The sequence below is a fragment of the Globicephala melas genome, chromosome 10, assembly GCF_963455315.2.
Source record: "Globicephala melas chromosome 10, mGloMel1.2, whole genome shotgun sequence".
Taxonomy (NCBI): domain Eukaryota; kingdom Metazoa; phylum Chordata; class Mammalia; order Artiodactyla; family Delphinidae; genus Globicephala; species Globicephala melas.
In genome coordinates this window covers 18,430,757-18,452,866 of record NC_083323.1, presented here as the reverse complement: position 1 = coordinate 18,452,866, position 22,110 = coordinate 18,430,757, and the positions used below count along the sequence as shown (strand labels likewise).

At 40.2% G+C, this 22,110-nt stretch overlaps 1 long non-coding RNA gene across 1 annotated transcript; it reads right to left on the bottom strand.

The window, feature by feature from the left end:
- Nucleotides 1-7,490: 7,490 nt before the first annotated feature.
- LOC132597988 (uncharacterized) lies at nt 7,491-14,932 on the bottom strand. The gene is made up of 3 exons (XR_009565573.1): nt 14,739-14,932; nt 13,399-13,529; nt 7,491-7,566 (listed from the first exon to the last, which is right to left on the bottom strand). It is a non-coding gene; the product is annotated as an uncharacterized lncRNA (long non-coding RNA).
- Between the last annotated feature and the right edge of the window lie 7,178 nt (nt 14,933-22,110).

Genomic DNA, 22,110 nt, shown 5'->3' with positions numbered 1-22,110 from the left:
TCCCCTGAACTCTCTTACCTTAACAAAACTGTGGGTAGTTTTCCTAAAAACAGAATATTATTTCTTCTGATATCTGCCTTCAAGAAATTTAAGAATTGCACTCGGGATAAGCATAACACTTTCTTACACAATTTCTTAGTTGTATCATTTACACCTTTAACTTTTTCTTAACCATTTTATTTGAGCTATGTCACCTGGGTCCACAAACTATCTCTATGAGATTACAATCACCTTAAGAGTAAGTGCTATAGTAATTCCTATTTATTTTTAAATTCTCCCATCAAAATTCATAAGTGATTCTTCATGTAAAAGTTCTACAAAGTTTTTCTGTTTGTATTTCTTGTCTCCCATAAAATTTAACACGGATTATCACCCAGAGGAGACAGGCAGTAATTTATTCTTTGAGCGAAATTAAATTTGTTTAATTAAAAATTTTAAAGATTTTACTCTACTTTATATACCATATTTTGTAACTTTAATTTTTCCCCTCACTCAACAAATATGTATTGAGTTTGTACTATGTGCCAGATACATATTATGACTATATTTCTCTTAAAACAATTTTTTTCCACAGAATAAGATCATAGAATTTGACAGCCAGAAGGAGACTTGAGGGTTACTAATTCAATACACTGATTTTAGAGACGATGAGGGAATTTTTCGAGAGTTTGCAAAAGTAGTGTCAGACCTAAGGAAAGTAGCTTGTTGGTGCCTCAGTGGGAAGTAACACCCAGGTCTCTTGACTTTGGTGCCAGGACTTTCCCTTGTCAGAAGTTACTTTTAAATTTTCTAGTATGTTTATAGATGAGAAATTCATCAGAATATGCCATTTATTGTACCTGAAAATGGTTACTGGTTGCTGCTTGTCCCAGTGACTCTACTGTAATAGAAGAGAAATAAGCCTATATTAAGAATGTTTATAATCACAGTCAAGAAACATAAAAGTATTTGTACCCTTTGATTCAGTAATTCTACTTTTAAGGATTCATCCTGGGGAAATCATCAGAGATACAAACAAAGATTCAGGTACAAGACTCTACTTCAGGCTTTTTATCAAAAGTCTAACCATAAATTACGTGACACCTCATGGCAGAATATTATACAGCTTCAAAGGATGTGTAGTCATGCAACAAAACTTAGTATAATGTTAAGTTTTAAAAAGGTAAAATTTCACACAGTCTAATTTCAGTTTAGTAAAATGAAATTAGATGTGTGTGGTAGTGCATTCTAGCCTGAACAAAATAGACTTAAACTCATAACTGTGGTTATTTTGGAGTAATAAGATTATCAGTGATTTTAAATTTCTTTTGTTACTTTTTCGGCATATCCAATTTTATAAAACAAATTTGTATGCATGTACACTAAGAAGAGTGAAAAGGAGTACTGTCATACTAGTCAAGGTAGGCCCAGCAGGTGGCCAAACTGAACAGACACCGACAGGGAAAAAAAAAAAAAAAGTTGATTTAAGTGAAGCCATAATACCTCTCTATTTTAAACTTTTTAATGATCTCTTCACTTCTGGCTTGCCACAGTTATCATTCTTTTCCGGACTGAACTTGAACACCCTTGGTAGTCTACTCACAAATTCCTAGCAAGGAGTCCCCTGCCACACGCTCTCAGCCTTACCACCCTAACCCGCATTTGAGATCATAAAGTGAACCCCATCGTGCCCCTACATAACTATTTGTAATCCCAGGTCATCCCGTATAATCCAGACTCTGCTCTCTATATGTCTCTGTACACCCCCTAGTCTGACCCAATCTCCCACACCCCTTCATGGCTCCAAACCCTTCCATTGCAGCCTGGTGGGGAGGCTGCTTGGTCAGCAGCAAAATATTCTACATGGCCAACCTCTTCTTCGAGCATCTCCTTCACTTTGTCCTTTCACTGAAACCTGTCTCCTGGGGCCATTCCTTGTTAGGGAGGAATGGGAATTTCTCTCCCATCCTCTACCACCTGGCGTGAAGTGGGTTACATGTCCTCTGTGTTTTTCACTTGCAAAACATGTGCTTTTCGCTTGCAAAACATTGTCCTCCCCTTCTCCATAAAAACCAGTTTTTGTGAAGCTCATACCACCAGAACATACCCTATCTTGGAAATATATTTACTTAATGTTCTGCATCGTTAGCTTCAAACCTGAGACTGATGATGCTTCTAAAACGTATACCTAGAGGAAACCCACACTTAAAAGGTTCACCTGGCTTTAAGTCACAGATGTGCTGCAGCACTGCAGCCGTAAAATGAATTGTCATTGGTATCCATTGTAAAATGAACCAAATGTTCTCCATAGATGATGCTGAAATGGTCAGAAGAGAGGTTTAATTCAGAGTACACTGCCCATTTGACTACTGTGTCCTAAAGAGTTAAGGAAGGAAATGAGCCACCATCCAGTTAGGACAAAGGACAAGCCCTATGGACTGTGGCAGCCGCAGTCCCCAGCACCGTCCAGGCACAGAGTAGACCCTCTGTACATATTTATTAGCTGACTGACTAATGGGTTTTAATGCCATTCCACACATTCCAAACTAGTTTAGCCTATAAATTCCTGTAGCCTGACATTTCCCATTCAACAATCCACAACTTATCATGTTATCTGATCTTTTGATTTGACTGGTTTACTTAAAGACTGGAATTTGTAGGGCCTGACCCATAGAAAAATAGAAAACAAGTGGACTTAAGAGCAAAAAAAAAAAATGTTTATTTATAACTCCAAAATTAAAGTCTGAAGCTAAAGCACACTCTGATCATACAGGACTTTTGTTTGATTGGATGACTAGTTTCATCTCCTATGGTTTCTCCTGCCCCCCTCTTATTTATGTGGTTACCTATGCAAACGGCTCCAAGCAACACTGTCACTCACTCTTTGAAACATTTGTTTTCCTTCAGCAAGTATTTATCTAGTGCCTACTACGTGCTGTGCGCTATGCTAGGTGCTAGACTAGCACAAACAAGACTGATAATGTCCCTGCCCTGTATGCCTTCTACCGAAGTGGCAGGTAAGGGCCTTATATATTTTGATTCTATTTCATTCTATTCTATTCTAATAGACTTAGACTTACATAATAAAATAATAACAAATATTATTTCAGTAGCAATTTTTAATTAACAAAGTATTTTCACAACCAGTATCTTATTTGATGCTCAGAAAAAGCTCCATGGGAGGCTGTAGAGAAAAGGGAATCCTCCTACACTGTTGGTGGGAATGTAAATTGGTACAGCCACTATGGAGAACAGTATGAAGGTTCCTGAAAAAACTAAAAATAGAACTACCATATGACCCAGCAATCCCACTACTGGGCATATATCCAGACAAAACTATAATTCAAAAAGATACATGTACCCCTATGTTCATAGCAGCACTATTCATAATAGTCAAGACATGGAAACAACCTAAATGTCCATCCACAGATGAATGGATAAAGATGTGGTACATATATGCAAGGAATGCTACTCAGCCATAAAAAAGAATGAACTAGTGCCATTTGCAGCAATATGGATGGAACTAGAGATTATCATACTAAGTGAATAAGTCAGAAAGAGAAAGACAAATACCATATGATATCAATTATATGTGAAATCTAAAATATGACACAAATGAACTTATCTATGAAACAGAAACAGATTCGCAGACATAGAGAACAGACTTGTGGTTGCCATGGGGGAGGGACGGAGTGGGAGTTTGGGGTTAACGGAGGCAAACTATTGCATATAGAATGGATAACAATAAGGTTCTACTGTATAGCACAGGGAACTATATTCTGTCATGAACCATAATAGAAAGGAATATTTTTAAAAAAGAATGTATATGTATGTATAACTGAATCAATTTGCTGTACAGCAGAAATTAACACAACATTGTAAATCAACTATACTTCAAATTTTTAAAAAAAGCTCTGTGGGGTAGGAAAAGGGGACTAGTTTTACTGATGTTATTTTATAGATGACACCGTCAAGACACTGAATGTAATGACATTAGCGGACATTATTCCTAAGGGACTGAGATTCACATGGGGTGGGGGACCTGGGACAGAGAGAGCACGAGCTAGCATCCAGTGGAGAAAAGACAGTCCATACACTACCCACCATCACTGTTTGGAAATTTCTTAGGCTGGTTTATTTGTTCATTTTTGACTTTTACAGGACACATGCTGCTGCAACAGTTTTATTTATCACCATGCCTGAACCTCTTGCCTTGGGAGGTCTGTTGATCAAGGCTACCGTGGTCATCTTAAACAGATATCCTTCTCACTGGCATTTGGTGGGAACACCTCTCTCACCAGGTAACTTACCAGCCTTGCAAGCAAAGGACACGATCTTTGCCCAGACAAATTTACCAACATCACCTGCAGTAGTGTTTACACCCCTAGAAGACAGACACTGTGGCTTCCTTTTATGAACTTCTATGAAAAGCTTCTAAGAGCATTAAACAAGTGCATTATTGAAGAGGTCTCTTTAAGATCAAATCACGATAATTACACAAAAGAATATATTTTCATTTGGAAAGGACACCAAAGTCCTGAACACTAAATACCCAAAACAGAAGGAGGAAATCCCATGAAACAAAATCCTCAGGACTGATTGTATTTATGTCTGTATCTTTATATTAGGCAACTGGCCCAGCCCTGGACTGTCCAGCCGAGGGCTACCATTCAAGAGGACGTGTAGGCACTCTGCTCCCCAATAAGTCAGAGTGGGAGATTTCTACTAGGTTATCTAGTCTGATCAGCCCCTTATGCAAGACTTTTTTCTCTTCGGTTAAAGGAGCGATATTTGTATCCCTTTGTGGTTTTTAAATTCTGAAGAAATCCAAAGAAATAACAGAAAAACAAACCAAAAAAACCCACCAAAGCAAGGGAGTGTCAACTCGGTCAAGATAAGCATGTGCCAAAGCAGGGGCTGTCGCTTCCATTTCCTCTCTAGATCTGGCGGTGAACAAAAGCAGCCGTCAGATGGAGCCCAGGTTAATCTTGAATGTTTCTTGCTTAATTTGACTATTTAAACTTTTTAATTTGTTTTTTTTTTCTTTTCTACATCTTAAAAGAAGAGTAGAGTATTTTTAGATTAAAGAAATACCATATTTTGTGAGCAGGTGGAGAGCTAGAAAATTCCAGTCACCAGGTGTCACACTATCAAACAGCACACCAGGTGTAAAAAGTGGAAAAATAGGGCTTCCCTGGTGGCGCAGTGGTTGAAAGTCAGCCTGCCGATGCAGGGGACACGGGTTCGTGCCCCGGTCCGGGAAGATCCCACATGCCGCGGAGCGGCTGGGCCCGTGAGCCATGGCCGCTGAGCCTGCGCATCCGGAGCCTGTGCTCCGCAACGGGAGAGGCCACAACAGTGAGAGGCTCGTGTACCGCAAAAAAAAAAAAAAAAAAAAAAAAAAGAGAGAGAGGTGCTAATGAGGGACACTTTCAAATTCAAATCTAGGAGGAAGCCGACAGAGAGCAGAGGAGAAGCCAGGAGTACTTGTTTTCAGCATCACCAGCTTTTTCTCTCGTTATTCTACAGCTGCCGCGTTCATCCATCCTTCACTATGCAAAGCCTGACTATGCATAGCCTCCTGCATAGTCTCAGATAAGACATCATCCATTCCAGGAAGGAAGGACATCTGGTTCTAGTCAATTCACCAACACTGTGCCAGCTAGGGAGGAGTCAGTAGCAATGAAAATAGACATTGCCTCAAATTGCTGAGCATCTCACGGAAACAGAGAGGCCATGCATTCAATAAACAACAAACTGATGGACTACCCAGCATGGACCAGGCACTATTCTAGCAACCCACATTCACATGGGTCGCTATCAAGGCCCAGTCCTGAGGAACAAAAGACAGTTGTAATACGTGTACCTGTATGAATTTATGCGACCATAGGCACGCAAGCGGTATTGCGGTGATTTATGAAAAGAATTAGAATTATTTCTAAAAATAACAATAAATAATGTTTCTATAGTCATTTACAGCTTACAAAGCACTTTCACATCAGGATCTTATTCAATGCTCAAAAGAGCCCCATGGGGGCTTCCCTGGTGGCGCAGTGGTTGAGAGTCCGCCTGCCGACGCAGGGGACGCGGGTTCGTGCCCCGGTCCGGGAGGATCCCACAAGCCGCGGAGCAGCTGGGCCCGTGAGCCGTGGCCGCTGAGCCTGCGCGTCCGGAGCCTGTGCTCCGCAACGGGAGAGGCCCCAACAGTGAGAGGCCCGCGTACCGCAAAAAAAAAAAAAAAAAAAGCCCCATGGGATAGGAAGGACAGCTAGTTTTAATGACGTTATTTTACAGATGACAAAAGCCCAAGGAGTAAGCGAGTGGGGTATACTTAGAAACACGTGAACTGAACTAGAAACACTAAGTTCAGGAAGGGGCTGTTACCTTTAGAGATCCAGGAAGGTAAGCAGTAGGGTGGGAAAAGGGAACTGAGGTGACTTTAAGTTTATCTGCAACATTCTATTTATGTTATTTAAATAAAATACAAGGCAGAAGGGGCAAAAGGTGAACTTTAATTAATTCTTTCTGATGAATAAACAGTTCTTCCTCTATTAGACTCTGCTTTTCTGCATTTTGAAATATCTTTTCAAAAAAACAAAGGAGAAATATGCAACAAAAAAGGAACTGATAGCCTTTAAGAATATTTATACTCCCCTCTGTTTTCATGACATATTACAAAAATCAAATGTGATCATCGAAGTGGAGACTCCAGCCTAATAGTAGCAACAAGCATGTATAAACTATCCATTCCTTTTACTTTCTTTTTCGTTCTTTTCCTTTGATTTTTTTCTTTCTTCTCTTTTCCCCTATACTCAGCAATGAAATTATTCTAAATTATTCTGTTATTTTATATAACAGTTAGAGCAAGTTGTTTAAATGTCTTCATCCTTTCATAGATTAGAGTGTCCTGACGGCAGGGCCTTTGTCTCAGTCACCCCTGCCTATTTCAGGGACTGGCATCACATCTAACAGGTACATAATAACTGTTTGCTACAGAACACACACACACACAAACACACAGGGGACTTAATTCTAAATGGTAGTAGCAGTACCTATTTCATTTATTTTTTAGTGTCCTGCTCTTTCATTAGGATTCAGTAATTTAAAAAAAGAAGTAATTTTAAAAAGAAACACCACCACTCACGATCAAGTCACAATGTCTTTGCAGTGTGGCTGTCTGAATTACAAGTCCTCCTGAACTTGTAAGCAAGATTTGGTTGCATTATACTTGGAGAAAAATGAGGACTTGGTATTGATTTTTTTCCGCCTTGATCCAAAGAGAGTGCAGGTGTTTAAGCACTTATGAAATGGATTGACTCCCCTCTAGCAGCCAATTGATAATAAGTTTAAGCTTCAGAGTGAGGTTGTAAAAGGTTTGATTATAGTAACAATACTAATAGTCATGGGTTCATAAATCTTAAGAGAAAGGATGCATATGTCACATATAACGCATGAAAAAGTTGTTCTTTTATCATGGATAACTCACCATTGTGCGGAGACCTAGTTGATCAGCTATTCCATTATTTGAATAAGTATCTGATGTCTTGTTTTCTTTCAAGAAGGCAGGTGCAGGATGAAGCAGGAAGCCTGCCAAGAAAGATGATAAATTACCACTGGTGCTGGCGACCAGAGCTCTACAATTGCAGGGCTGCCAGGAATTAAGAGGGAGAGTAACCAGAAACGCGGAGGGAAATGACTTCTGACTACAACTTCAGAGGTGTTTACTTTTTGTCCTCATTATCTTGGTGGTATTTTAAGGGTCTCTGTTAGTTTTGTAACCTGCAACATGAAGTGCTGTTTTAAAACAACCGTACACAACCTCAAAATATTATATTACACCTGCTGAGGTCAAATACTAAATCGTAGTTGAGGGAGAACTGATCAGTGGAAGCAAATATATGGCCTAAGTAGACCAATGACATGGTAACGCAAAGGTGCAGTGTGGCTGCAGCTTTGTTTGGGAGGGACCTGAACTTTGTAGCATAACTTTGGGCTGAACTCCCAGGAAGCATTCTTCCCCAAGCCAAACTGCACAGAGGTGTGCTCGGATTGTGTTTCACCCTCCAAAACTCTGAAGAATTAAAAACTAACAATAGTAATGATCATAATCACGGTTTTTGGAATAAGTCTGTCCCGTGAGCATCTCCTGCCTACAGGTTATCTTTTCTGCTATCCAAGTTTATAATTCAGTGTTTAATATTCACGCAATGACAACTGGAATCACCATTGGCCATGGCTGTTCTTAATTTATGAAATTCAACCAGGATTTATTGAGCAACTAAAAAGTCCCTGGCACTCAGCTGGGTGTTACGGATATACAGATAGAAGACCCAGCCCCTCTGAAGTCATGGTCTAGTTGGGGAGAAACAAATCCAGGGCAGTGTGCTCAGCAATGGTAATGATAATGATACATGGTAATGATACAGGGAGTGTAATGGAGGGCCCCTGGAGAGCCAGGCAGGCTCAGGAAAGGGCTTCCAGGAGTGGTGACATCTGAACTGGGAAAGAGTCGGAGGTGGGTAGTTACTCGAGGCACTGGGGAAAGAATGAGCTAGAGATGTAGAGGTGAGCAACATAGCCCTTTTCAACATTCCAGCTTTCTGAATGAAAGTGTGGATGGCAAGATGTGAAACTAGAGGTTCTCAGGAGAGGCTTTCCACAAAGGATTCTGGATTTCAGATTAAGGAGTTTGGAATTTATTCTGAAATTAATGAGATATCCCTAAAGGACTCTGACCAGGGGAGCCGTGTGATCCATTAGCATTTGGCAACAAATGTTTACAATACAATGTGGTGGGCACTCTGACAGAGACATGATCTAAGTACTATGTGAACACAGAAAAGCAGCTCTTCACTGTGGGTATGGATTGGGGTAAGTCCAAGATGGGTTTTAGAGGATCAGTAGGAGTTCACCATACACAAAGGGAATAGATAGCATCTCTACTAGATGACAGTGGTGGGGGAGAGATTGAGAGAAAGAGAAGGAAAGAAAGAGAAAAAGAAAGAGAAAAGGAGAGAAAGAACAAGAAAAATAAAAGAGAGAGAAAAAGAAAAAAATTTCAACAGAGTTTTGAAAAATTAAAGAGAACCTCAGATTAGATTTTGATTATCGGTTTTCTGTTAATAATCATTTAGCAATATCTAGATCTTACCAATGAAAAGAAATCCAAAACATGTCAGATGATAAATAAAAGGAGTTGTAACCATTTCTCACTTTATCTAAACTAAACTTGTTACCATTCTTCAGTTATGGCAATATCTGAATGAGATAATTTTGACAGTTTCCCAGAGCAAGGTAACAAAGAATTATGAAACAGAAGACAAAAACAAGGACCCAGAAATATGATTTGTATTATCTGCTTGGCCAGGGACAAAGCAGTAATTCTGGAAATATTTATCTGTTTGTTTGTTTTCTTTCTCAGCTCTAAACAGCAGGACGGCACCTTATTATGTGTCACAGAAGAGCTATGTAACTTTATGCAAGCCACAGTGGCCTGCCCTGAAAGGCTGGGTGCCGGGTGGGCTCCTCTCCATTTGCGGTTCAGCACCTACACCTGTCATTTGCACTCTAAATTGATAATCAGTTGTTGCCACACTTTAAGTACAACCATAGATTAACGACAACAACCAGACAAATAAGCCACGTTGAAATAGTCGTTCTTGGGAAGATACAATGTTTAGACGCAATTTCCCACAGAGGTGAGACCAAATCCACTCTTTACATTTCCCTTGTGTCCGCCCTAGACTGTGGCTTTGAATCAGAGTGAGAACAGAAAAGTGCAACAGAGAGGAAAGAGACCCATCTGCTGGGCAGCTAGGTCTGCCGCTTACCACCTGGGTGACTCCAGAAAGACACTGTCTCTGAGCCTCGGTTTACTCATCTGTAAGATGGAGACAATAATGCCTATTTCACTGGATTTTTATGAGAGAAAAGGAGATAGAGTAAGGAAAGCACTTAGAACTGTGACTAGTCCTTAGAAAGGGTTAAGTAAACTGAAGCTCTAGTAGAATGACCACGAGGCTGGACTGCTCTGACCACGATGAAGAGAAAGGACGCTGGAGGATGCGGGCATTCATGGCCTACGGACCCCCACTCAAATTCTGTACCTGACACTTATCACCAGGACGTGCACGGCAATGGTCTGATTGGTTTCCACCGTGCCAATACCTTTTGATAACTTTTTCAAAATAATTCTTTCAATAATAAACACAGCACTGAATACTGGCCACACAGTGCTATACCTGCCACCCTCACGCTGGAGGGCATGTCTTAACAACACAATTTCAGCTCCACCAGCAAGTCTGTGTTGTTTTGGGCTCGTCACTTAACTGTCTTGGCACATTCTCCCACCTATGAAGTGAAAGGTGTGGACTCTCTAATTTCATGATTGTACCTCTGTTGAACTTATTAATATTCAGGAGGCAGTGTCTAGAGATCTAAGAGGTGAGAATAGGAGGTGGTATGGGAATAGGACGACTCATTTGAGCGTGGCTTTAGACAGTGCCGTGGAACAAACACAGGTAAGAAGAGGAACACACTCTTCTGGGACAAAACATTGACCGTGACCGTGTTATATCTAGTTTCCGGGCCTCATGACTGTGTTGACCTTAAAAGAGACACAGCCAGTCTGCTCAGTTTAACCATGTTTAAACCAAGGAAGGGGATGCCAAGAACACTGAGTGCTCACTGTGTGCCGAGCGCTGTGCTGAATCATTTCATCCCCACAGCAGCCCACTGGACAGACAGGCCCAGGAGCCATCTCTCACATTCCTAAAGACCACGCAGCTCGTCAGCAACGATCCCAGGCGTCTGCCTCTGAGGCCTGTGCAGCCAGCCATTAGGTTGAACAGCCCCTCGTGAGAAACTGTTCTGAAAACTGGATCTCATTTAATGCATTTTCAATAAAAAGCACCCTTATATTCTAATGCACGGCCTCTGACACCTGACACAGAGACTGCATGCAGTGGGGTTCACTTTCCTACAGCAAATCGACTCATAGGAAATAATGTAAGGTCAAGACGAGATAGAACTGCAGACCTTGAATCACTGAAAGTCTCTTTCTCTAAAGAGAGTTTAGAGACCCGTGAGTCTGAACTCCTCCTTATATCCAGGAGAAAAGTAAAGCCCAGGGAGGTAAGTAACTTAGTTCCCCGGACACAGCTAATGAGAGGCCACAGTGAGAAGGACGGTGCAGGCCTCCTGACCAGCTTAGCGTGTGACCTGCCTTCTCTGTCTCCTGACTGTCACCCAAGCGTGCCTTCTCTTTAAGTACTTTTCCAGGCTCTCTGCTTCCAATAAATCACAAGTTCATTATATGCACATGTAAAGTCTCGTTTGCTCATTTGTTCCAGTGTATTTTTATGCTACCTGCGTGTTCCCGGCAGACACGAAACAAAGGAATATTTTTAACACAGGTTGTTTTGCTCCACCTCCAACACCTGATGATGTTTAGCTGTTAGGACATTAGTCATTCCCTCTGTGCTGGTGTGACTCAGTCTCTGACCATCTGGGAGCTGGAATTCATGTTTCCAGCTTAGATCCACCAGCGACCCATTGGGTGACCACTGGGAAGCCTTGCCCAGGTTCAGTTTGATAAGAGAAAGAGTATGACTCTCCTCTTCCACTTAGGGCCACTAAGGTGTGAAAAAAAGGTAATAACAGAAGAATAAGAATGTGTTTTGTGTACATAATATACTAACTAAAACTATAAATATTTAATGGACATCAATGATTGCTTTTAATAGTTAGTTTAAAAATAAACACAGCATTACATATTGGGCGTACTCTACTGTAATGGAGAGTGTGCCACTCTGCTAGAGGACACATCCTAACTGTCATTTTAACTCCATCACCAACCCGGCAATCTTGAGCACATCATTTAACTCTCCTGGCATATTTTCTCCTCTATGAAATGAAAAGTCTGGATTCCTTAATACCTAATATCATGACTAAAAATCTGTCTAGTTTATTAATATACAGGATGCTGTGTCTAAAGGTCTAAGACTAAGAATAAGGAGGTGGTATGGGAATAGGATAATTAAATTACTTTAAGGAACCAGAAATTAGGGAAAAGAAGAAGAAAGAAAATGAGGAGGGGAGGGGGAAGGGGAAGGGGAAGAGAAGCCCTTGTGTCTTATATGATAATTTCATGGGTCTGAAGCAGCATTAATATATCTGCAGTTTCAGACTAACACACTTGCAGAATTCCTCCGGACACTGGCTCTTTGAACTAGGAAAGTTAAAGTCTGGAAAGCAGAAAGAAATGATATTTTTTACACCCTCATGGTGAGTATTCAATATGCTGTCCAGGGTCAAGAAAAATCCTCCCAGACTCAGGATAAGATATTCCTCACAGCTTACTCAGGGCCAGAAAACACTCTACATGCTTCATCATGTATTCAATTATTTAATGCTCACAAGGACCCTAGGAGGTAGGTACTGTTAGTAGTCCTATTTTATAGGAACATAATTTGAGACACAGGGATATTAAGTAATATACCCACGGCCACACAGCTGTCAAACAGCAGAGCAGGATTCTAGCTTAGAGTAGTTGCAATGTCTGTGCTGTTAAGCACATACTCGACTGTCTCCAATGAGACGCTCTTGTGTCCTTTGCATATGAGATAGTTAATCTCGGATTCATTTAGACTGAGTCTTATCTTTAAACTGAGGACAAAAAAATCCTACCTCCCTGGGTTGTAGTGAGTATTCAATTTGTTTAATACCTGGTATATACGAAGGGCTCAATACTTTTTCTCCTTCCCCTAAGATGCTCAAGTTAGGGCTCTCCATTTCTCCGCTTACAGAGCAATCATTCTTCTTGGGTGCCATTTGCTACCCTTTCTCATTGTAGCTGATTTGGAACCTGGTTTTTCATATATTCGTTCTTCTGGGCATAGAAAAAGATGTTTGTTTTCCTGGTGTGTGTGTGTGTGTGTGTGTGTGTGTGTGTGTGTGTGTGTGTGTGTGTGTGTGTGTGTGTGTGTGTGTGTGTGTGTGTGTGTGTGTGTGTGTGTGCGCGCGCGCGCACACGAGCTTGTTTCAAACCATATTTTCATTTGGACGGAGTAAATGAATCCTTCTCAAGGTTTAGCATTTGCGGTCTGAAAAAACAGAATTAGAGCCTTTTCAAATCTGATAAACGGAAGTTTCCAGCTGCTATTCTTTCGATCTAGCCAAACACTTTATGCTCAGTTTGAAATTGGTCTCCTTTAGTTTCCAAGCTCCTAATTGATACACCAAGATTGAACTCTCTTTCCTCCTGATATCTTAACTGTTCGGTTCTAAATTAACTGCTCCGTTCCATTTAGCATATTTTAGAGTTTTCTTTCATGTGAAAAGAGATGATCTCTGGAGAAAAAATAATCACTTTTTTCCCATCTATAGTTTATTTTTTTAAATTTAAAGTAAATGCCTTACCTAAGTTCATTTGGATTTCAATCCTTAAATTCCAACTCTATATTTTTATCAGCATCTTCTACATTTCCATTTTCCAGTGGCTGGTAATCCAAACAGAAGCAACTTGTTTCTATGGTTATTTCATCCAGAAGCTTCAGGAATAATTATTGTATTGGAAAGTTTGACAAAAAAGAAAGAAAACAAGTTAAGAGAATTAGAAAAGAAGACATATCTTTTAAACTATACAAGAATATCATGAATAACCATATACCAATAATTTTGAAACCTATATTAAACACATAAGTTTTTTGGAAAATAATGTAAAGAGCCAATACTGATGCAAGAAGAAAAAGAAAACTAATGCACCAACATGTTAAAGATATTGAAATTATATGCCTAAGATCCTTTCCCTCCCCTACAAAACAGCCCTAAGCTCAGATAGTTTTATGCCAAACTTCAAGAGAATCAATAATCCTGATCTTAAATAAACTGTTCCAAAGCACAAAACAATATGGAAAGGAGCCCAATTCGTTTCGTGAGGCTACGAGTTTATACCAAAGATGAGGTAAAGACATATAAGAAGAAAAAAATTAATTTTATTTAATAAAATAGATGCAAAAATCCCAAATAATAAAAATGTTAAAAAATAAAAATGTATCATGGGCTTCCCTGGTGGCACAGTGGTTGGGAGTCCGCCTGCCGATGCAGGGGACACGGGTTCGTGCCCCAGTCCGGGAAGATCCCACATGCCGGGGAGCGGCTGGGCCCGTGAGCCATGACCGCTGAGCCTGCACGTCCGGAGCCTGTGCTCCGCAACGGGAGAGGCCACAACAGTGAGAGGCCCGCATACCGCAAAAAAAAAAAAAAAAAAAGTATCATGATCAAGTAGTTTTTTTTCCAAAAGTGAAGATAAATAGACATTTAAAAAATCCATTCCATTCATGTTAATGGCCTAAAGGAGAAAAATTACATGTTCGCCTCAGTATATATTGGGAAAAAATTTAATGAATTTCAATACCAAGCCAATATTTTTAAAAAGTTATAACTACAAATAGGAGAGAACTTCTATAACATGGTAACAAGCTCCCTACCAAAAACCTATAGCAAGCATTATATTTAATGAAAAAAATTTCAGTCATTTTCTTAAATGTTGGAAAAAGACAAGGGTGACTACTCTCATTATCATTCTCCCTAGTGTCTGTGGAAGCTTATAATACCTTTCCTAATTATCCCCTGTCCTCTGTACTAAGTCCATCTCTAGACAGCTCTCCCCTGGGACCCTCCCCTTAGCAGAGTGGACTTCCCAGGTCATGGCTATCAAGTTTGGCCATGTCACATCCAACAGAAGCTCTGAGAGTTACCATGTGGTTCTGCAATTGCTCTTTTCCTTCTGCCATCAGAAGGCCATTTCTCAGACAGGGGCTGCTTCTTCCACTGGATCGCAGAAGAAAGGAGATAGGACTGCAGCCACCCATAGCCAACTGTCACCAATGGGTAGGTACGATTAAGAAGTTAAGACTTGATCTTGGAAACCTCTGAGATTTGAGAGTGTTTCTTATCATATCATAACCTAATGAGAGCTGACCAATACAGTCCTGAAGGTCTTATCCAACATGAACATTTTTTAAAAATTAGATATAAGGGCTGCAAGAGAAAAGGCAAAAAATTCATAATTAGATGATATGATTCATGATAAAAACACAATACATTCAAAAAACTACTAAAACTCATAAATTTCAAGCAGGTTGTTGCATATAAAATCAATTAAAACATCAGTAACTTACACCAGCAAAAACATAAAAATGACAATCATCCCAAAACAGTGGACCATAAATTCCCATCTCTTATGTGTGGGCTGCCCATAGTGACTTCTTTCCAAAGGGTACAGTACAAAAAGGGGGATGAAAAGAATAACTTCACAGTGAAGACCCCTGACAAACACTACCTCAGCTGAGTGATCAAGGTCAACCTCCACATTGATAAGTCATGGCGACAGCATCTATTCTTGACATGATGTGATGAGAATGGGACTTTACCTCTGTGATCTTCCTCCTCAAAACCCAAAACCCCAGTCTAATCATGAGCAAAAACATCACACAAACCCTAACGGGGGGACATTCTACAAAAAGCCTGACCAATATTCCTCAAGTTGGTCAAAGTCATCAAAAATAAACCCCACTTCAGCCCATGTATTAGTCAGGTTTACTGTGACAATTCTGGGTAACAAACAACCCCACTCACAATGTTTTACAACAATAAGTATTTATTTTTCGCTCTCCAGCTTACAGATTGGGTTGTGGGTCTGCTGGGCGTGGCTGAGTTCAGCTGGACTTGACTCTAGTAGGTACCCAGGATACACCTTAGGTTTAAGTCAGCTTCTCAGGTCTCTCTCATTCGTTTCACTGGAATGCACCCTTGGCTGGATGATACATTTGTTTACAAAAGAACAAAAATGGGAAAACTTTCTATGGTAAGTCTCAGAAGCATTTTTGATTATTGATTGGGTCTTTTTCTATGGTAAAGGAGAATGAAACTAGCTCACTTCAAAATATGTTTCTAGAAATCATTTTTTCCTCCACTAGATAAAAATATGCTTTTCAAAAATCAACTCTTTTTTGCTCCACTCAGAAAAAAGAGAAACAAAAAAGCCCAAGAACATAATATTACAGACCAAGCATTATATGATTTGTCAAGATGAGCTCTATCTTCAGACCTTGACAAATCACATATGGAAGGAAGTCGTATGGAAGGAAGGGACAGTTTTGATGAATGATGCTGGGATCAGATGTGGATGGCTAACCTCTGTCCACATGCTGGGCTCTGACTGGCACCCTGCATCTGTCAGTCAGCATATGGGTGAGCTGCCCTATCTCATCTGTCACATGGAAGAGCAGGCATACTAGGTGTCCTTACTGATGAAAAAACAGAACATGCCCCTCTCTGTCTGTTCACTGTAGCAATGTGGACATGTCACAGAGGCTCTACATGGGGAAACCACCCTGGGGGAGGGCTTAGTAACACCTTAAGACCATATTTTTCAAGTTATTCCATAGAGGTACCTCTTTTCTCAGAGACAAATGCCAAGTGCACACACATATACCCAGGGAAACCAGGAGATAGAGCCCAAAGGATCCTGGCCTAAGTAGAAAATGTTTTCCAAGTCTACTGATTGGGTTTTAAAATGTCATATGAATACTTCATTTGATTTCATATTATCTTTTATTTAACATAAAATAATGCTTTAAATTGCCATCTGGAATTGAAAAAGTCCCCTAGCATTTTAGCCTGTGCCTTGACCTGCAATCAGCATACCACGTGGGCACGGAGTGAGGTGCTGACAAAGAATACGAGAGCTGGTGTCCGATACTAGCGGAATCTGTCCACTTTTCCATTTCCACAACTGCTATCTTAGTCCAAGTTACCACCATCCTTTTCCTGGACCACAGTTTTACGGCCTCCAAGCTGGACTGCTTGCTTCCACTCTGATCTACTCTTCGCTCTGTGTTCAGAGTGTATCCCACTACTGTAAACCCTTCCATGACTTTTCATCACTATCAGTTGAAAATCAAAATCTTTAGCAAGACCTCCCGGCCCTTGTGGTCTGACCTCCACCAGTTCACGCAACCTCCTCTTTGACCACAGTCTTCTCACTCTCTGTGCTCCAGACACATGGCCTCAAGCCTGCTAGTCTGTTTCCTCTCCATAGACTTAGAACAACCGATTCTCCTACTTAAACATTCTTCCTTTTACCCTTATTTTTGTTTAGACCCCCTAATAAGTCAATTTTCTCCTATACGACATTCTGACATCATATTTCTCTAATCCACTGGCACTAAGCTTCTTAAGGAGAAAGGTAATGTCTTCTTTCTGTCTGTTCCTGATGCCTGCCTAACACCTTCCCTGAACACATAGTAGCTGCTCAATAAATGTTCTGTAAATGACACGAGAATGAGCTAGTGAAAAGTTCATCTTCTTTCAAGTCCAGAAAACTAAGGCTGAGAGTGAATGAGTAACTTAAAGAATTTTCTAATACAATACATACTTTGTTAAATGTCCATTCTAGTTATCAGGAGGCAAAAAAAGTTAGACTGAAAGCTTTGTTCCAGCTTCGCCTAAGACACCATTTAGGTAACTCTGGGGATGAGAAAGAACTTTTGAGTGGCAGAATCTCGTCAAACACTTGAGACAGAATTTATGAATCTCTCCTGGGTCCTGACACCTGAGTGCTCTTAATCAAACTGGTCCCCCAAGAACATTAAATGAAATGGCAAGGGCTTCTTACATTTTTGAAATTTCAAAACTGCTATCGATATAAATAATTATTTGGAGTTTTTTTTATTTCTTATTCATCATGCCTACTGGGAAACATAAAAAAACAGAATGTTTTGTTCACAAGCACCATCCCTTGATGATGATTCTTGTACTGGCTTGAGGCCAACATGGAAAAGGGGGTAGAGTAAACTGTCAGTGAAAAGCGGAGCATTCACTCAGTAATCATTCCACCAACTTTATGAAGGTCCACCTGCTTCTCAGAGCTACTAGGATACAGGACTGACAGTCCCCGACTACAGGTAGCTCAAGGCCTCCTAGGGAAGATGGGTCATCATCAGAGAGTTACGAACAGTCTGTGATTTGGGCGTGGTACATGAGCTCTTTCAACCTGTTTCCTCATCTCTAAAATTAGGAAAATGACAGTACTTACCTCTTAGAATTGCTGTGAGATTAAATGGGATAATGACCATAAAGGGCTTAACTCAGTGTCTGGCACGTGATTATTTATATCAGTTGGAATGCTTTTGCTTACAAGGGACAGGAAACCTGACCAGTAGTGACTTAAGTCATGGATTTATTGTTCTGTTAACAAGCAGCCTGGGGGTGGGCTATCCACTGAACTGTTTAGCAATGATGGGGATCTGGTCCAGCATCTCTGGAATTCTCTTGACCTGACTTCACAGTGTAAAAACGGCTGCCATTGCTCTGATCAGGGACTTCTCAAGTGCCTCTCTCCTGACAGCAGTAGGTACATCTTTCCTAAGAAGCCCAACAGACTTTCTTTTATACTCCACTGGCCAGAAGTATAATATGTATAAAGTGCTTAGCACAGGGCCTGGTACATACTAACTAGTCAGTACAATTTAGCCATTAGATGACAATGATCGTGGTGATGATGATGGTGATAATGATGGTGGTGATGATAATGATGATGAGGATGGTGATGGTGGTGGTGACGGTGATGATGATGGTGGTGATGACAGTGGTGATGATGCAATAGAGAGGCAAAACATATGTACTTTCGCCTTATAATCAAGACATCTCTCAACTTCTGGATCCACGTGTCCCTCTTTTCTAAGGTCTGACATAAAGATAAATGGATCACAGAATACGGAAGCGAATTGGACTAAGTTAAGTTACTGTTTGGGATAGCAAAAAGGAAGGATGGTCACGGATAAACGGAAGTAGATAAAATAGGATGTGGTGTTTACACTAGGGAGGTTGGTAAAGTTGGAGAAAGCATGGAATCATAAAGCATGAGCTCTGAAAGTCCTTCTCATCCCCCAAATGAGGAAACCAGGGCCCAGAGAAGTTAAATTATTTATTCACGGCAATACAGAAATTCAGTTAGAACTCAGGTCTCCTAAAGCCTACGATTTTAAAAAAAATTTTTTTACAAAAACTCACTCTAAGGGTAACAGAAAGAAATGCCTAAAATAGACTCTAATTATTTGTGGAATCAATTGCTGTCCGTCTGCTATAATTTTACCCTTCCATCCTGGCAGAAAAAGAGTTAATAAATAAGAGTTTTCTGGTTATAAACAACAGAGAATTCCAAAGATTCCTTGGTTAGTTGAATGGCACAAAAGCCTGATGGTCAAACCCTGCTTTCAAAAGATTCCATAATCTATAGTGTGTGCTTAGTTATAAGCTGAACTTTTGATTCCTTGCCCCCGGAAACAAAGAGATATCTCTATTTCAGCAATCAAACAAGTGATCTGGGTTCAAATCATGGCATGTGTCCCTTGAAAAAGTTCAGTTTCTCAGAAATAGACTCACAGACATGGAAAACAAACTTATGGTTAACAAAGGGGAAAGGGGGGAGGGAGGGATAAATTAGGAGTTTGAGATTAACAAATACAAACCACTATATATAAAATAAACAACAATGACTTACTGTATAGCACAGGGAACTATATTCAATATCTTGTGATAATCTATAATCTATATGGAAAATAATCTGAAAAAGAATACATACATATAAATATATGTATATATAAATATATACTTTGTTATATACCCGAAACTAACACAACATTGTAAATCAACTATACTTCAATTAAAAAAAAAAGTCCAGTTTCTTTGTCCGTCTGGAAATAGAAACAGCCACTCCAGTCATAATCCCATGATACTGAACAGTCTATATTTTACTTTGTTTCTTGATTTAGCAATTTGTCTATGGACTGGGTACATATGCAACAGATGGGAAATAAGTATGTGTCAAATGCTATCCCAACACTAATACATAGATATCTGATCACCTTTTGGACCTTAAAAAGATGGGGTTAACACAAACATCAGAGAGACCAAACACAGTGGCACATCAGAGGCGATGGCAGTCAGAGCTAAATCCTTACTAACAGTAATACCTAATTTATATCGACACCTTCCACATGTCAGATGTTATGCTAAGACTTTGACATGCATTGCCTGTTGCATTTAATCCTCACAGCAACCCTCTGAGGTAGGGACAGCTATTGTCAACTCTCACTTGGTAGATAAAGAAACAGGTTCAGAGAGCGTCACCCAAGTGGAAAATGATGAAGCCAGGATTTGAACAGCACTGATCAGAGCTGCATTCAATTGTATGCAATAGGAACCAGACTTCAGTGGCTTAACCAAATAAGGGTTTAATTTTTCTTACACACCAAGAAATCCAAGCATAGAGAACTGAGGGCTCATACATCAGCTCAGGAAGTCTTCAAAGACTCAAAGACCCAGTTGGCTTCTCGCTTCCATAGGCACCACCCTTAGCTTGCGGCTGTTGTCAGGAGAGGGCTGCTCCACAGGGCAGCCCTGTATCTGTATCCACAGATACAGGCACTGCATCTGTAGTGAAGCAGAAAGAAGCAGAAAAGCAAGGGACAAAGGACATGCTAGCCGAATCTGTTCCTTTTATCAAGGAAATGATAGCTTTTCCAGTAGATCTCCATTTATAAACTAGTTGACCAGGACAGGTTAACACAGCCATTCTAGCTACAAGGAAGTATGGACATGTGAATATTTTTAACCTACCATATTGTTACCCTAAATAAAACTGGGGTTCTGTTACTGAGAAGCAGAGAATGGATACTGGGTAGACAACCAGCAGTGCCCGTCACAAATCCAGGTGGCTATTGGATGTTAAAGCTCAAGAAATAAATGTTCTCATAACCTCTATGCCAGCATGAACATCAGATATTCTACCCCATCCCCCCACCGCCCCCCGCCAAAAAAATGTTTAAGGCCAACTTGTCACTCAAGTGATAGGTTTTTTACTTGGCTTCTTCTAAAAACCCAGTCCTGGAGCATAGAGGAAGGAAGCCTGAACGCTGTCTGGGTTCTATAACCACCACTTGCCTCCCCCGCCCCCCCTTTTCAGTGCAGTAAATGACCATCAAGCCTTCTGCTTCCCGATGACCAAACACCGAAAATAATTTTCTTTGAGAAGATTTTGTTCCACCTAATTTGTGAGTAAAATTTCCTAAGGGCAGTAGTGAAAGGTCTAAGATAATGAGGAAGTCTTCAAACTCAGGGGAACTGATGAGATCTGCTCTCAAAGTTACCATACACCATTAATCAATTGTTACTAGGCAGAGTCATGGAACCCAGATAGAGGTCAATGGATCACATGACCCACCGCAGGCCAAACGGCCAGCATCCTGCTGCTTAAACAAAGCAGAAGTGACTTTGTAACTATTCCCACTTAGCCGAATTCACAACCTAGGCTGGTTTTTCATAGCCAGGGTTCAGTTCAGACTGTGGAGAGTCACTGAATAAAATAAAGTCGAAAACCCAGAGGTGGGTGGTAGTGTGTGTGTGTGTGTGTATGTGTGTGTGTTGAGAGGGGCGATGTCACCAAGTAAACAAGATAAGTTGGCCACATAGTTTACAAGAAAAACAAATTGGAAATAAAAATCACATTTAGCACATTATCCAGTTTAACTTAATGTGTCCTTATTTGAAAATTGCAGGTACTGTTACCCATTATTTTCAATATGCACTGAAATTTAATCTTGTCCTTTTTTTGATCTAAACCACAGAACACGGTACTCTGATTTTTCAGATGCTCTGTAAACCAGCTCCCATTATGTCAGACCTATGACAGATCTTGCCCTTCTTTGATTTGTTTGTTACTGCTTATGTGCTAACTCTTTGTAAGAGTATCTTTAGATGGTTTTGAAAGGTAGATAAATAAACATCTCAACATCGCCTTTAACTATTTCTTAGCAAAATCTAAAACCCCTTCTCTGTTAGTTCATGCTTCCTCTGATTCTAGAACTTTCTTGGTATTAAGGAAAAATATAAATTAAAACAAAAAGTAAAATCACTTATTACAGAGAGCAGGACAATTTTATTTTATAAACAATTCTCTCCTATCTTGGTTCAGCCTGTTCTTTTTAGTCATACTTGGGACAAGACGCTGGACATAAACCACATTTAATAGAAATACACAAAAGGCGATCCAGAGAAACAAATTGG